The sequence below is a fragment of the Castor canadensis genome, chromosome 1, assembly GCF_047511655.1.
Source record: "Castor canadensis chromosome 1, mCasCan1.hap1v2, whole genome shotgun sequence".
Taxonomy (NCBI): domain Eukaryota; kingdom Metazoa; phylum Chordata; class Mammalia; order Rodentia; family Castoridae; genus Castor; species Castor canadensis.
Window position 1 is genome coordinate 191,462,174 of NC_133386.1, and position 16,727 is coordinate 191,478,900.

Below are 16,727 nucleotides of genomic sequence, written 5' to 3' on the forward strand. Positions count from 1 at the left end.
TGTCGTTTTAAACTTTTCTCTTCCCACTGACTTTGTTGTGTGCCAAGGGTTCTAGTAAATTTTGTTATTGTTTTTCATTTTCCTTTGATTATAGAAAATTTCAAAGTTCTGTCCTTATTGTTTAATGACCCACTGATTATTCCAAAGTTTATTGTTAAGTCATCATGTTCTAAATATTTTCAGTAGTTCTCTTGCTGTTGATTTCTAGTTTAAATCCTATGTGGTCAGAATGAACACAGGAAGTTATATCAGTTTTCTTGTATGTCAATACTTTCATTATTTCCTCAAACATAATCTATTTGGGAAAAATTCCATAGGCTACTGAAAACAATGAGTGTTCTGTGCCTGTTGTGTGGAAGATGTCTCTTAAGCCTATTTGATCTATAGTTCTGTAGCCATCATCTTCCTATCTAGTTCATGTCTCCTGAGTAGCATAGATTACAGGCATGTGCCATCATACCACACTGCCTTGTGTTGTTGACATGGGTTCTTACTTTGTGTCCAAGCTGACCTCAAACTGTAATCCTCCCAATTTCTGTTCCCTGTATAGCATGGAATATGGTTACAACCACACTCAGCCTATTTTATTCTTTATTTTTGTCTGAGTATTCTAATTCTAATACTTTTTATTCAACCTCTGGTATTCACTCTTCAACTAGATCAATTCTATTAACAAGACACACAACTGAAGTTTTATTTGATTTATGAATTTAAATTTGATTTTTTTCTGCAAAATTTCCATATTTTTCTTTAAGTCCTCTTTCATATCCTACATTACTCTCATTTCAGTCAGGTGTTTATTTTCATTCTCTTAGAATTCATTCAGACTTTTTGTGTTTACTTTTCAATTTCGTTGATCATTTTTAATATTCTTTTGCATTCTTTTTCTATGATTTCATCTATTTCATTATCATTAGTGACCATAACATGGAGTAGACTTTTGGAGAAGCCACAAAAGCTTACCTTTTTCATATAGCTTGTGCTTCTGCACTGGGATATGTGCATCTGTGTCCAAGTATTGAACCAGTCCTCTGTAGTCTTCAGTTGGAATTTTCTCAATGTGTAGGCATGACTGTATTGATAGAGATGAACTGCATTTGTGCACTACTGTAGCTCAATAGCCAAACATTTTCTCAGGGCACTGGACTAGATTTCTCCAACCACCCAGATATGGAAACTACCTGGAATATTTTGTAGTTTCTAATGTACTTTTTCTCATATGTGTTCAGAAAACAAGGCCAGTAAAGGATCAGTTGTCTGATTCTAGACTTATTTTGCTTAATATATTTATAATTTTTGGTATTCATGTTTTGAACTCAGGACATCTTGCTTGCTAGGCAAACACTCTACTACTTTAGCCAGACTCTTAGCAATTTTTAAAGAAATTTTTCTGGTAACATTTTATGATTTCTCCCCTAACCAACCTCAAGTTACAATTTTCAATATGTATGAAATGGTGTCTTTCTAATTTTTTCCTGGGCTGGTCTTGAACCACAATCCTCCTGATTTTCTCTTCCTGAGTGCTTGGGATTTAGAGGCATGTGCCACCACATCTGATTCTACATTCACTTTAGAAGCTTCCATAATTTTTGTATGGGATGCCACTGTTGGTCACAAGGAGCTTTGCATCCTGAGTCCCAAAGCTTCCCACTTCTTCCACAGGGCCTTCAGTTTTTGGCCCCGTAAGCAGTAGGTCTCAACCCTAGTGTTTTTCCCAAATGCATCAGAGAGTTGGGGGAAGCACATATATCTTACAGGGTGAGCGTAGGGCCTCATCCACTTTGGATACAAGACTCAGTATGCTCATACCACGCCTAGCTGATCTACACCCTTTGGGAGGGAGGAGGCTGTGGATAATCATGTCATCCATGAGTCCTCAAATCTCTCAGACCTGACTGGCAGCATACTCGTGTGCCCAGTGCACAGCTGCCATAAGTTAGTCTCAGTGCTTTTCAACAACTCCCACCATTTTAACACCTGGTAAGAGTAAGCAGGTCAAGAAATTCATCTGGTTCTCAGTATCTAAGTTCAGAGCTTTCACTCCCACTGTCATGAAAAATAAATCAAGGTGCAGGAGTCAGGCCCCAGAGGCTGAGCACACTGAAGACTCAGTGACCTTTTTCTGCCATGATTCTCAGTTGATGGGACCCACGCCTATCCATGGAGGGTGTAGCCACTGACTATCGTGCCCTTCCTTACCTGAGCTCCCAGTGTTTAAATTTCTTGCCTGGCCAATGTCAGAACCTCTCTGTTTACATGATCACATGTCATGCCAGTCTCCCACACAGACATGGGGCAGGGTGTAACAAGTCTCCCTGAGCCTTGATGGCTCCCACCTGTTTTCAAGTCACATTAGCTCCGTTTCAAAAAATAGACCCTCTCTCAAAATGGCACCTCATTATCAATCTCTGAGATAAGGGACCAACAAAATACGTTTTGTCTTCAAAGCTTGCCTGCCATGCAAGAATAGTCAATATCACATGAAATCTCTGCACAGAGTTTAAGGCTTGTGGGAAGTGTGAGCACATGTTGTGCCTCAGTTTCCAGTCAGTAAGCGGTATCATCTGTCTTACCCTTGTGTATGTGTTTGGCTTACTTATTCTGTTTAACTTTTTATGTCTTTTTTTTCTTCTTGAAGAACTTTTCTATTTATCAGTGGTAAATTTTCTGAAGATATACATATCTTTCCAGTTTAGGTGCTATATTTTTTTTCTTCTTCACAACATTCACTTTCTGTTTTACAGAATAAAATTGTGTTTTACTAGGCAAATCATTTTAGACCTCTAGGGAATTTTTTTCACTTCTAATCCTCTGAAGAGATGGTCCCATTCTGTTCTGTCTAATATAGATTCTAATGAGAAATATATATTAAAGAAGTTTTTCCTATATCATGGTGTGCTATAAAGAAAAACATCTAATGTTGGAAAACATTACTGAAATTATTGTTGTTTTAAATTAGAATTGTATGTGTATGCTTAAATATATACTTGTAAGGACATATATGTGGAATCATATATTCCTGGAATATGCTTTTTTTTGGTATAGCATTTTAAAAAATATGTGTGCATGTGTGCTTTGTGAGAAAGAGGGAGAGAGGCAGAGAAGAGAGAGAGAGAGGGAAAGGAAGAGGATCATTTGAATGTGTACATATATTCATAATCTAAACACCTAACCTTATTTTTTGAGGTGTTTCCTCTCATGTCCTGATTGTGGCTAAGTTTCCTTTTGAATCTCCAAATACAGCTTGTTATAAATTGCATAGCCCTTATTTTCTTCCAACTTCCCATTGAATTTTACAACTTACATTTTGTAAAATTTTATTTAGCTTCTCCTTTTTTATTTATTTTCAATTTTTTCTTTGGATTTTTACATTTGTTTATGGTATAAATATAAAAATATAAGATTTTAAAATACCACAAAGTTTTATACTTCCTCCTATATGTGGACCTCCTAGAGGTTCAATGAAACACTAATCAAGAACATTCTATAGAATCATTTTGCATATATAATTAATATGTGATATCAGCTATTTTTTAAATAAGGGAGAATATTTATGTGGGATTTAAATCTTGTTGTAGGGGTCAATGCCAGAAAAATCAGAGATTCAAATGCAGAGAAATGGAAGGAAATAGAATGTATGCAGGGTGTTTGGCTTCTAGGAATTAATATTTACCCCCAGTTGATATTTGATCTTACAAACTCAAGGAAACTGTTCTGTGAACAACCAAACCAATGTAGATTCAAATATTTTTCCTGGCAGCCTCCAGGTAAAAACTTAGCCAAATAGATATCATAGTATCACCTTATGAGACTCTAAGCAAAGAATCTAGGTACTCTGTGCCAACATAGTACTGCAGAAAATATGAGATGTATGTCATATTAAGTTGCTATTTGTAGTCATTTGTTTTGCAACAATAAAAAAACCACTGAATAACTTAAGTTTTCAAAATTGTATATTATTGTGTATAGTCCATCATGGTGGAAGACCAAGTTTCATTATTATTTTTGTGTGTAGATTTGTCTTACACCTGCACAAGCTCTATCTTCATCTCTGTAATGCCTAGATAAAAATGGACTACTTTGTAAAACTAGATGTAAGGTCTAAAGCAAAACTGGTGACCCAGTCGCTTTCTTTATCGGTAGTAAGCAACTGCCATAATAGTGTGGTAACCAAGCAAGACCCGATCATGAGGGATTAAATCATATCTCATCCTTTATTGCTCTCTTTTCTTAAGTTTAGTTGCCTATAAAATCCATTGATTTTAAAGAAGCATTCTGTTTTTAATGTGGGACAATAAAGGAAGGCTGGGATTATGACGGTATGGAGTATCTGTCAGGTTTCTGAAGTCAACAGCCATTTTTATCTTTATCTAACTAAGCCAAATCCCATAAATAAGATACTTTATGAATATGCTCATCTATGAGCATGGTTCTTCAAATCTAACTTTAGCAAACTTTGTGAGAGTTTTTGTTTTCCTTTATGCATATTATTGACATATATAAATGAGAATTTTATTTGGTCAGTAAGTGCCAATTCAGATTAATATCTCTACCAGGTGAAATTTCATTAATTCAGTATATAAAGTGAAATTATTGTTACTTTAAATTAAGAGAAAAAGTGTCAACTTATTAATGTCATAATAGAAATGGAAGTGGTTTGGTAATATAACAGTTAAAGCCTGGTGAGATAAACTGTTCCATATGGTTTAAATAAAAGAACTGTAAACTGTAATTTATGCAGTTATTATTTGCCTAGGTCTACATGAACAAATTATCTCAAGTATAATGACTTAAAAAATTGAAATTCATCTCACATTCTTGAGACTGCTGTCCAAAACCACGGTGCTGTAGAATCTCACCTTCTCAGAAGGCTCTGAGGGAGAACTGTTGCTTGCCTCTTGCAGCATTTGGTGGCCCTTATCTTCTGTGGTTTGTGGCTGATTCTTCCAACATCTGACCCCACATTCACTTGATGTTCTCTTTCTTTTATCTAAACTTGTTCCTTTCTTTTTATGGGGCGCTATTCATTTGACTCGGTGCTTATTCTAACCTGTGATGATCTGTTCCTCAAACACATCAGGGAAAACTTTTTCCAAATGAAAACACATTTAAAGGATCCAAGCCAATTTGTATTTTGAAAGATGAGTATTCAATTTAGTGTATATGTATATGGTTAGTTCATGACAACTTCAGAAAACTCTAAAACTAAACAGATATTATTGTAGCAAACCCTGAATTTAAAATGGTAGTAGCTGAGTTTACCAGGAAATAGTGAGATGGAGGATAATGGAAGAGTGAACAGAATTTGTGATCTTCAAATGACATAGACTCTGGGAGAGATACATATAGGAAAATACAAAAAAACCCAACAACAAAAACAAAAGTACTATTCCTTTTCCCACCATCAAAGTTATAGAAATTTTCATGATCTAATTCAACCACAGGATCAGAGAAGAGCATCACATATGTGGAGGAATGAGAAGTTAGGAGAAAACATATCTCAGAACGTAACCCAAATCCCTGGCTTTATGATAGACTGAGTTGTTTTCCACTATGTTGCTTAAGCTGTTTTGAAACTAGTCAACACTGAGATGAATAAATGACACTTGCACTACTTGCGTATAGCTCTTTAACTATAAATCACACGTTCATTAAAATAATATATTTTGTTGATCATAATGGAAACTATCCGTGTTTCAGTATCCAGTAACAAACATGGAATTTTTTTCCGTTTTAACTACATGAAAAGACTATATGGATATCTTCTCTATGATTTCAATCCTTTGATTCATATTAGTAACTTAGTAGTTTTCTCAATGCCACCATGATATCCTTGTTCCTCAGAGTGTATATAATAGGATTCAAGATTGGAATGAAAATAGTGTGGAAAAGAGACAACAGTTTTCCAATTCATTCATGTTCATTTGATTTTGGCTGTAAATAAGTGATACCAGTTGTTCCATAGAATAAGACTACAACTATCAAGAGAGATGTGCATGTAGAGAAGGCTTTTGACCTCCCTCGGACTAATGATATTTTCAGGATGCTGGAGATAATTTTGTCATATGAAACAATGATCAACAGAAAGGGAACCACAACAAACACCAGTATAATTAAGTAGGCTTCTATCTCATTCATAAAGGTGTCACCACAAACAAGCTTGAGTACTGGGGGAAAGTCACAAAAGAAGTCACCAATTATGTTAGACTGACAAAATGGTAAGGAGAAAATCTGGTATGTTTGCCCAATTTGGACTGGAATTCCACTGATCCAGGAGGCAGCCACCAGCTGCATGCAAACCTTGTGGTTCATGACTAGAGAATAGTGCAGAGGATTACAAATGGCCACATAGCAGTCATAGGCCATTGCTGTCAAGAGGAGGCATTCTGTGCTTCCCAGTGTAAGAACAAAGAACATTTGTGCAGCACAAGCAAGCAAAGAAATATTTCCTTTTTGGGTGTAAAGGTCCATAAGCATTCTAGGGATAGTGGCTGTTACATAACAGATTTCCAAAAAGGAGAAATTTCTAAGGTAAAAATACATGGGAGTTTGAAGAGCAGGGAAAGTTTTTGTTATTAGTATAATAATGATATTGCACATCAGGATAGTTGAATATATGAATAAAAATAACCCAAAAAGAATCCATTGGAGATCGGGACTATCAGAAAACCCCAGGAGAACAAATTCCATCAAGGTTGTGGTATTTGATTTTTCTGTTTTGCTTTTTCTCCATCTGAAGACATGGGAAATTACAGGTTGTTAATTCTCTCACATTTAGAACAATACTAACTTCTTATGTTATCCAAATGAAATACATGAATATGTTTATATAATCCCTTAAATTATATCCACCATATGCCTAGTCTATATTAATGAGATTTGAAAATTTTGAGGTCAACTATATGAAATTAGTATCAATTACATAAATATAATGTATCTTATTAGGCTATGCCAAAATTAAACAGGATATTAAGAAGTGTACATTATCAATTAGAGCACATTACAAATAAATATTTTTTAGAATCTTTTTAGCCTTAAAAAGGGAATTATTTTATAATTTTTCCCATTGTTTTTCATGGTTTGCATTGTTTTCTCTGTGTTGGTTTTCACATTCCATCTTCTTTAGTTGAAAGCTTTCGTTCTTTAAGCATTTCTTTTTTTCTTATTCAAAATGGTTTTTAAATACCTCCTTTATAAATCCAGTAAGAATCAACATTCTGTAACTTATTTTTTGACAGTGATACAAATAGGTTCCTTATATTATTCCTGTACTATTTACCTCTTCCATCAATAATTCTGAATATGAAATACATTAATCCTTCCATGTTCTTCATTACGTTACTTCTTTTAATATACTGCTTAGCTTACTAAAAATATTTATTAATTTAGTTGGTGAATGTATTTCAGTGACAGATGTTGCCTAGCATGTGTCAGGATATAGGATCGGTTTCTAACACAATATATATAAAATTAAACCTAATCAATAAACATCACTATTTCCCCACACTATTCTATTATTTCCCTTCTTATCTATTGCTGCAGTACTTTGTCATACACTTCCCTTGTAACCAAGTGCAGCTCCCTTTCTCTGTTTTCCCAATATGTGTTGTCTTATAAATGTGCTCATTCATTAAACCCAACTATGGTGTAAGTGGGATATACAAGTGACCAGAGGATGTGAATGAAACAAATAACATAAAAAAATAAAAAACACAAATGGTCCTTTCATTATTCATGTTAACAAAATTAAAAATAAATAATTCAGCACTTCTTTACAATCATCAGTGTACTTCTTTAATGCTTGTACTTTAACATTTTAAAACAAAAATTAAACAATTTTCTTACCATCTAAATCCTGTTCAACTTGTCCACCCTCTAGTTCTATCAGCTGACACTTTTGAATTAATTTCTAAATAAATTAAATTAAATAGACAATTCTTTTTATAATTTCACAGTATAGTATTAGTTTTGAAGATTATCTTAATTAGTATTTTTAAGTACATTGTCATTTTTTGATAAGTGTAATTTCATTTATTTTATAGTTAAGAAAATTAATAGATAGAAGAATACTATTATAATTACATCAATAATAGATAAAATCTCAAAATTTCATGCTTTTCTGATTCATGAAATGATTTTTGATTCTCAAATTTCAAAATATCCTTAAGTAAAATAGCCCTGCAACACAATCATACCTTACCTAGAATGATTTGCATGAAGCTGCATATGAGAAATAAGTTTACTTTATCCTATAATTTTTAAATTCCTCTTGAGAAGTCAATTGAATACTATAATATTTTTCCTTGCTTCAAGCATTAACTTCTCTTAAAATAAGAACAGTCACACTCACCCTGGGGATTACTTTCTCTCTTGTACCAATTTAATTTCTAGGAGACTGCTTTTCTTGGCAGTTATTCTGGTCTCTTTTCAAAGCCTTGCTTGTTGTATAGACTCATCCTTCTCTTCAGTCCTCATTTGCATAAAGTTAGCCCACTACAGGGGATTTTTTTTTGGGGGGGGCAGTGAATTATTACTTGTCTAGTATTAGTTTCAAGAGAAAGTCAAAGTATTTCTAGCATTTAGGCCTTTAAATAGATGGTGATTTTCCTTCCTACTTTATTTTCCTAAATTTGTATATATGCAGTTCATACAGCCAATTAAAAATGACATACATATTTAGTTTCACACATTTGCTATGTTTGGTATTTCAATATTTATGGTTTGGAATGCTCTTTGCAAATGTGTGAATTTTTAACTACTAAAGTAACTTTTATGAAAACTGAAACATTGTCTGCTGAGAAATATCTGGAAATTTAAAAATTCATATAATGCTTTCTACTGAGAAGTCAAAAAATATATATACATAAAATCTTGATTGGAAAATACAAGTTAATTCAAAAGTAAACTTTTTTCACAGAGATTATATAGAACAGAAGGAAAAGAAGTAATATTCCTCCCAATATCTGTTCCAATTTAGCCATTTCCAGGTATGTAGAGATAAGGATAATAGGCATAATTTTATGAGCCTATAATCTCCTGTGTACCTCTAATCACCTCTGTGTTGGTCTGTTTGGTTCCTATGGCTATTTGACAATGTTTTTCTCTTGTTTATAACCACATTCCCTTTATTTTTGAAATGTGCTAGTTTTGCTGCATCTGCTTCTCATTACACCAATCCTGTGAACACTGCATTATCACTGTGCTGTTTTTCTCAGGTGGTGTTCTCACTTATCTCCAAATGAGAACTTCACTCATGATTTTCTACAACGTTGTTTATTACCCACAGGCTAGGGTGAATCCAGTGTCCACATTCATTGAGGAAGGTAGATCTAATCCTATGCCATCTTTAAAAAGAAAAAGTCTGATAATTATCATCACATGAATATGTCTAAGAAACTGAAACAACATCACAGATATAGAAATGACTTATCAAAACCAAGCAGTATCTTATTTATAATACAATTTTTTCATTGATTAATTAGGAAACACTTGTTTACTTTAACTAAGGTTATCTTTGAAGTCCCTATTGGTACAACTTGCATTCAGAGAACTTAGAATTGAACACACAATACAGTAAGGCCATTTCAATCTTAGAGTTTAAACTCTCAATAAATCTATCATTTCTAACCAAATGACTTTATGTAAATTAATCACGTTTTACTCAACAAAGGGTACATTCTGATGATTATGCATGATGTATAGCTAAAGAAATCTGACTAGTAGTTTTAGATTATATATCATAGATCTACAGAGTGTTGTATGAACATGTTTAGAGGGCATCCAGCCACACTGACATGACCTGCACTTTCAGTCACGATAGCGTGCTTGACTATTTCTCAAGAAACTAGAGGATGTTTTCCCTGTCTCTTACAGATAATTCTTTGAAAATCTTTCATTATATATGATTACAGATCTCTCAATAGCCTGGGCAGTCCCCTTCAAGATGAATACACATGAAAGACTTTTTTTTCATATTCTTACAAAACAATACATCATGGTGAAAAGTAAGTAAGCACATTCTCACCTCCTGGTTAGGTAAAACTTAGCTGTAGTTGTGTGATTGTGAAAGACATGTAGAATTAATAGTGAAAATCTTTTGAAAATTTAAATTTTGGCACCTAACTCCACTCTACACTTTGTTTTGCATTTTCATGGTTATCTAAAGGATGTATGATCAATAAGATTCTTTGCATACTGTCTAAAATTTATAAGTCATGTAAGGTTGGTGGAAGAAGTCTAAGGACCAAGAATTTGTTTATAGACCAAAGAGCTAAAATCTTTTAAAAATAGGCTTGTGGTTTCTTTACCTAACATTTGTTGCCAGGATTAAAAATATACATATAATTATTTCACAAAGTTACAAATCTCTGTGATTGATGTTTTTCCAAGTCATATGTCTTAAGTACTCCCCTCTGTTTCAGATTTAAGCTGGTAAATTACTAGCTCTCTGAGAAGGCCTCGGTTCATTTAATACCAATTTCACCATTTCTAAAAGTAAAAGAGAAGGTAATATTAATATTTATTTCATTGCAAAATTGGCATTTAAAAATAGGCCTCACAAAAACAACAAAACATACCTTTTCACTACTTAGCTTTTTTTAATGTATTGATTTGCATATGTTGAAACATACTTTCATCTCTAGAAAGAATACAATTTGATTGTGATTTATGATCTTTTCATTGTGTTGTTGAATTTGGTTTTCAAGTATTTTATTGAGAATTTTTGTGTCCAGTTTCATTAACTAATGGACCTATAGTGTTCCTTATTTTGTGTGTGTATGTCCTTATCTAGATTTGTTATCAAATTAATACTTGCTTCATAGAATGAGTTTGGAAGTGATTCTTCTCTTTCCATTTTATTTAACAGTTTGTGGAGCATTGGTGTTAGTTTTTAATCATAGGTCTAACAGAATTGTACAGTCAATCTGTCAGGTCCAGGACTTTTCTTTGTTCAAGGATTCATTATTACTGTTTCAATTGCATTATTTGTTATCAGTGTGTTCAGAGTGTTTAGAGTCTCTTGTTTCAATTTTGTAGGTTATATTTCAAGAAACTTATTCATTTTTGAAGATATTCCAATTTTTTGGAATGTAAGTTTTAAAATTGTTCTCTTATGATCCTCTGGATTTCATTGGTATCTGTTTCAGAATTCCTTATTTCATCCTTAGTTTTATTAATTTATACATTTATTTTCTCTTGGTTAGTTTGCCTTAGCATATGTCATCTTATTTATCTTTATACAGAACCAACTATTTTTTTCAATGATTTTTTTTCTATTCCTCTTTTAGTTACCATTTAATTACTTTCTACCCTAACCATTTTATTTTTCCATTTACTGACTTTTGGGGTTTTCTTAATCTTGCTTTTGTATGTTTGTGATGTGCATCCTTCAGTTATTTGAATTTATTCTGATTTTAATGTAGGCACTTAAAGATTATTTCCTACTGCACTTACCTTTGTGGTTATCCAAAGTCCTGATGTGTTTTTGTTTTCATGGAATTCTATGAATTTTTAAGCTTCCTCTTTGAGGTTTTCAGTGACCCACTAGTCACTCAAATATGCCTTGTTCAGTCTCCATGTGTGTAGTTTGTATTGTTCTCTTGCTATTGAATTGTAATTGTATTCTATTATGATCTATAAAACAAATGAAATTATTTCATTTATTGATATTTATTAAGACTTGCCTTATGGATTAATATGTGATCTTGTTTATGAGAAAGTTCCTTGGCAATTTAAGTTTCGTGTCAAATATTCTCCTCAGTTTCTTGTGTTTGAGATTTTAGAGCATTTTTTTCATGTATAATGGATTTAAGCCTTTTACATTGCAAAATATCATTGTTGATGGCTTCATTATAGAAAGGACAATGTTTGAGCAGTAAGTACAGATTTACTTTTCAGTATTTTCTACTATGGCTAGTAGCTGAATTAAAGTATTTTCCTCATACCAACTTTATGAAGACAATATGCATTATCTTTGAAAAATATTTTTGCAATTTTATACTCAGGTTTATAAATTACCTGGATTTATTTTACCATTTACAAGAAATTTGTATAATCATCTCTCATATTCTCTCTTTTCTACAGTGTTAGGCAATGCTACCTTTTAACATTCAATTATGTTTACATGCTGGGTGTGTGTTAAGGCTGCATACTAGTAATACAATTTGAAATATAAATGTCATATAAATAATTGCTATCCTATACTGATTAAGTAACAATGATAAGAACACCAATCTGTACATCTTTAGTACACAGGCATTATTTGATATTTAAAATTTTTAATCCATGGCTGAATATGCCAATACTAAAACCATACCTATAAAAGGTTATCTATATTTTAATGTCATAGTCAGTTCCCCCTTTTATATGGAAATGAATGATTTTTTATTGACTTCATGTCCAACAAATATGATGTTTTAATTTAGGAACTCTGCTAATTTCATTTTTGATACCAAATAATTTTATTACCATCAATCAGCATAAATATTTCCTGTTCTAATACATGTTTTTATTTTTTTAAATATATAATGTACTAGAACATTTTATAAATACAAATCCAAACATCAAATTACTGGAAAATTATTGGGTACTGATGTATTCAATTTACTAGAGAATCAAACTGTGATCCATAGTGGCTCTGATACCAGTAAGAATGAGAACATTCTAGTCCCCATGTCCTTGTCAGAAATTGAAATTATCAGTTTCCTAATTTTGGCCAACTTCTAGGGTAAAAGAAATTATCAGTGTTTTAATTTGTGTGCTCCCAGATTAAAAATTTGTATGAGAATTTCTTGTCTATTTCTTGCAACTTCTTACTATTTCTTCTTCTGCAAATTATTTAACTACTTCATCTCATTTTGTATTGGATGGTCTTTGTAAAATATCTTTTTACAGTTCTTTATTGTATGTTATGTTTACCAATCGTTTGCACAAGTCTTTATCAGTGTATCTCTGTGTTTTGGTTTAGTATCTTTTTCAGGGAAACTTTTAAACTATTGATTTATTCTAACTTTAATTATTATCTCAGGTAAAATTTTTTGAATAAGAACTATACAGAATATTTTTTTCTTCATTGCAATCACAGAAACACATATATGGACATTTTGTAACATAAACGTAATGTTTATAGCCCACATTAAAAAACACCCCCCTCTAACCCACCTATATGTAATATGCCCTCTTCAGAATTGAGGTTATAGGATGATTACCATTGAGGTTCTGTTCTTCAACTTTCCTTCCATGATACTGGTTAAATTTTTATTCACAAAATAGGCAAAGTAAGACTATTACGTGTGTACAATATTTAAAATATAAATCTAGGGTCATTCAAAAACTAATCTCGAAAGCTGACCATGCATAGTATTTGTGCCAGCTAATATCTTTATTTCTAAAAAAGAAAAGCAAATGAAAATAAAAAAAAAACAGGAGATGAATAATTGTGGGCTATAGTTTTTAGAAAAAAATTTGTGGAATGAACTAAATAAAAGATACTATATTTTTTAGTAAATGATCGCAAAATTGCAAAAACATTTGCAAATACACTTGTCATCTAAATTTAAGACTTGCTGAAAAGTTTATTATTTTAAATGCAACCATTGAATATAATTTGATTCTAAAAAGTGTAGCACAAAATATGTTTGTGCATAACCAAGGACACTTAATCTGTTCTAAGGAAGGAAAATGTAGCAATTGTTTCTGATGAAGTAAGAGCATGATTAAGTGAGCAAGTAGACAATTAGTGAAAATCTGTAGCTAATGAACTAAACATTCAGGTATTAATTTTTAAGACTTTGATAGCGTCTTTATTTCTCAGAGTATATTTCATAGGGTTAAACATCAAGGTGACAATTACTTAGAAAGGAAAGAAAAATCTGTATCTGCGGGCAGGATATTTGAATTAGGATCGTAAACCAAAATAAAGTCACAACTGTAACACGAGAGAAGCATGCTGAAAAGCTTTTGACTTGTCTTGTTGCTCCAGGATGGTGGAGAACATTTTCCTGTAAGTGCCACATATCTTCATAAAAGAAATCAGAGTACAGCGTGAAACTTGTAAAGACAAATATTCCATGCTCACAAGTATCTCCATGGGACTGCTTCATTTTTTAGGGAAGGTCCCAGCAGAAATGATTGATTTGATTGGATCTGCAAAATGCCTTGGAGAAAATGGCACATCTATCCTATCTCAGATGAAACCCCTCAGGTCTTACAATGTGTCACCAGCTGCACACAAAGTTGTGACTCATTAACTGTATTGCAGAAGTTCACAAATGGCCGCAGAGAAGTCATAGCCCAACACTGTCAAGGAGAAATCACTCTGTGTTTCCAAGCACACAACATGTCTGGAATAGAAAAGAACTCCATTCTTTTTGAATCTGAAGATTTATGAGCAATCCAAAAAAAATGAGAAAAATTCAGAGAGTGAAGGCAATATCGTTAAGGAGTTTGCAAACATCCTATGCAAACTGTAGCCAGACCTGCTCTCAAAACCAAAATTTAAAAGGGCTGGGGAGGAGCTAGAGAAAAGGTTAGTTTGAGAAGAATTACTTTAGAATGTAACACATATGTACAGGAAAGCAATGAGAGTAAACTCTCTGTATAGCTATCCTTATCTCAGCTAGCTAAAACCCTTGGTCCTTCCTACTATTGCTTATACTCTCTCTTCAATAATATTAGAGATAAAGGCAAAATAGTTTCTGCCTGGTAGTGAGGGGGGTGGGGGAGAGAGGGAGGGAGTTGAGAGGGAAAGGGAGGGGGTGGGGGGAAGGAAGGAGAAATGACCCAAACATTGTATGCACATGTGAATAAAATAAATAAATAAATAAATAAAAGGGCCATGGATATAATTCATATGGTAGTGTGTTGTCCTAACATTCACGAGGTCTTCGCTTCAATCCCAGTAACACACACCTGAACACACACAAAGAATGAGAAGCATAAACATTTTTCTCTGAAGGAAAAATACAGAAGAAAAACATGCATAGAAATCTGGAGTGCCTGATCATCATCTCTGGTTATGAAAATAATGGTGCAATTTCTAATCATTCCTAGGATTGCAACATAGGTCCAGGAAATTTTAAAAATTAGGGATTGAGGATACAAGAAAATCATTGACCCATAAAATTTTGTCATTAAAGTAAAAATTGCCTCTGATTGTTGATGGTCTATGAAAATACTAAAGTTAGTCATTTGTGTTTTGGCCTATTTTCTCTCAAGTAGAGTTATCTGAGTAATTGCCATGTAAAAATTCTTACCTACATGAGTATTTTTACATCTTAACTTATAGATAAAAAACACAATTGATATCTAGCAATGAACATATGATAAATTCTTAATATATTAAAATGACTTCTGATTACACATTTTAAGCATATTCAGTAAATTAATATATAGCAGTAGGTTGCATTTGAATGGAATATATTTTAGAATTATGATTATGACTTTGTAAACAAAGCAGGGAGTCATTTTATTTACAACGTAAAAAATATCTTTATGCAAAAGTATTTACATTTCTTACATTGGCAAATTGTGTGATCATCATTAAATTTTGAATGTGTTTTTCAATAGTGCTTTAATCTCCCACTATCACTTTAATCTGTACAGTGTGTGGCTTACTTTACATATCACTCCGATACCATACAGATACAGCTGCTATTGTTTACCAGTGAACTTCTATTCAAAACAATAATCCTGCTTCATTTGTCTGCAAAAGGCAAATGATTATGGCGATCACACATCATGATTCAAATTCCTCACATATCAAATCATGTAACACATGTACAAAAATTATTTACACCTTGATTAGTAATAAGTAGTTATTATGAAATAAATAGCACTGATATTTTTTCAAGAATTTTACCTTGTCTGTTTAGCTTCAAATGTCCCACTACCTGACATTGGTCATTCTCATTTTAATAATATATCTGATAGGAGGTCTATGGAAATCAAACCTGGGCAGGATGTTCCTTAGTAAGATATTTAATATAAAAAGCAGAGACTATCCATTCTGTATAGAGTCTGGAGTAAGCTTGTTTCAGTTTTAGCAGTCAGACAGGATGGTGAGTGACATATGAAGCAGATGTGTTTTCTGTAAATGATTCAGGGTTATCTATCTTACTTTATCTAATAATGCCTATCTTATAGTCAATATAATTAAAAGTGCTTTACAAATGTCAAATTGTTGAACCAATTTGAATGATTCAAAGAATTCACTCTAAGTAATTTTAAAATGTGTTGTGTTTCATCTTTCTTCCTTTAGGCCCATAGAAACTAAAAGAGTTTGAAGACAAAATATATTCACAACTAATAATTTTGCATTTAAGGTAATCACAGTACTTGAATACAGTATTCAAGGAGAAAGGGAAGCCCCAAAAGCACTGACAAATCTCCAATGTCATATAATACCAAAATAAGCACTGTATTCAAATATAAACACATGATAGTTTCTACTGCTAATGGTTGTAGAAAAGAAACAAATCTAATGGCTTTATTGTTATAGAGTAGATCTCACTGTGTATGAACTCAGAAATTACTTTATTTCTATTTAGTGACAGAGTCACTGCATACAGCTAACAAATCTTCCAATATTGGTTTTTCCTCTCAAACTTAATCATTTCTCAGACACCTCAACAAAACCAATTTGTACACTTTTTTTCCCATCATTTTATTTAATTTAATTATTTATTTATATATATTTTTTCCATGTGCATACATTGTTTGGGTCACTT

The 16,727-nt window shown here is 32.6% G+C and overlaps 1 pseudogene; it reads right to left on the minus strand.

The window, feature by feature from the left end:
• Positions 1–5,793: 5,793 nt before the first annotated feature.
• On the minus strand, positions 5,794–6,720 carry LOC109676865 (olfactory receptor 10AG1-like; annotated as a pseudogene).
• Positions 6,721–16,727: the final 10,007 nt, after the last annotated feature.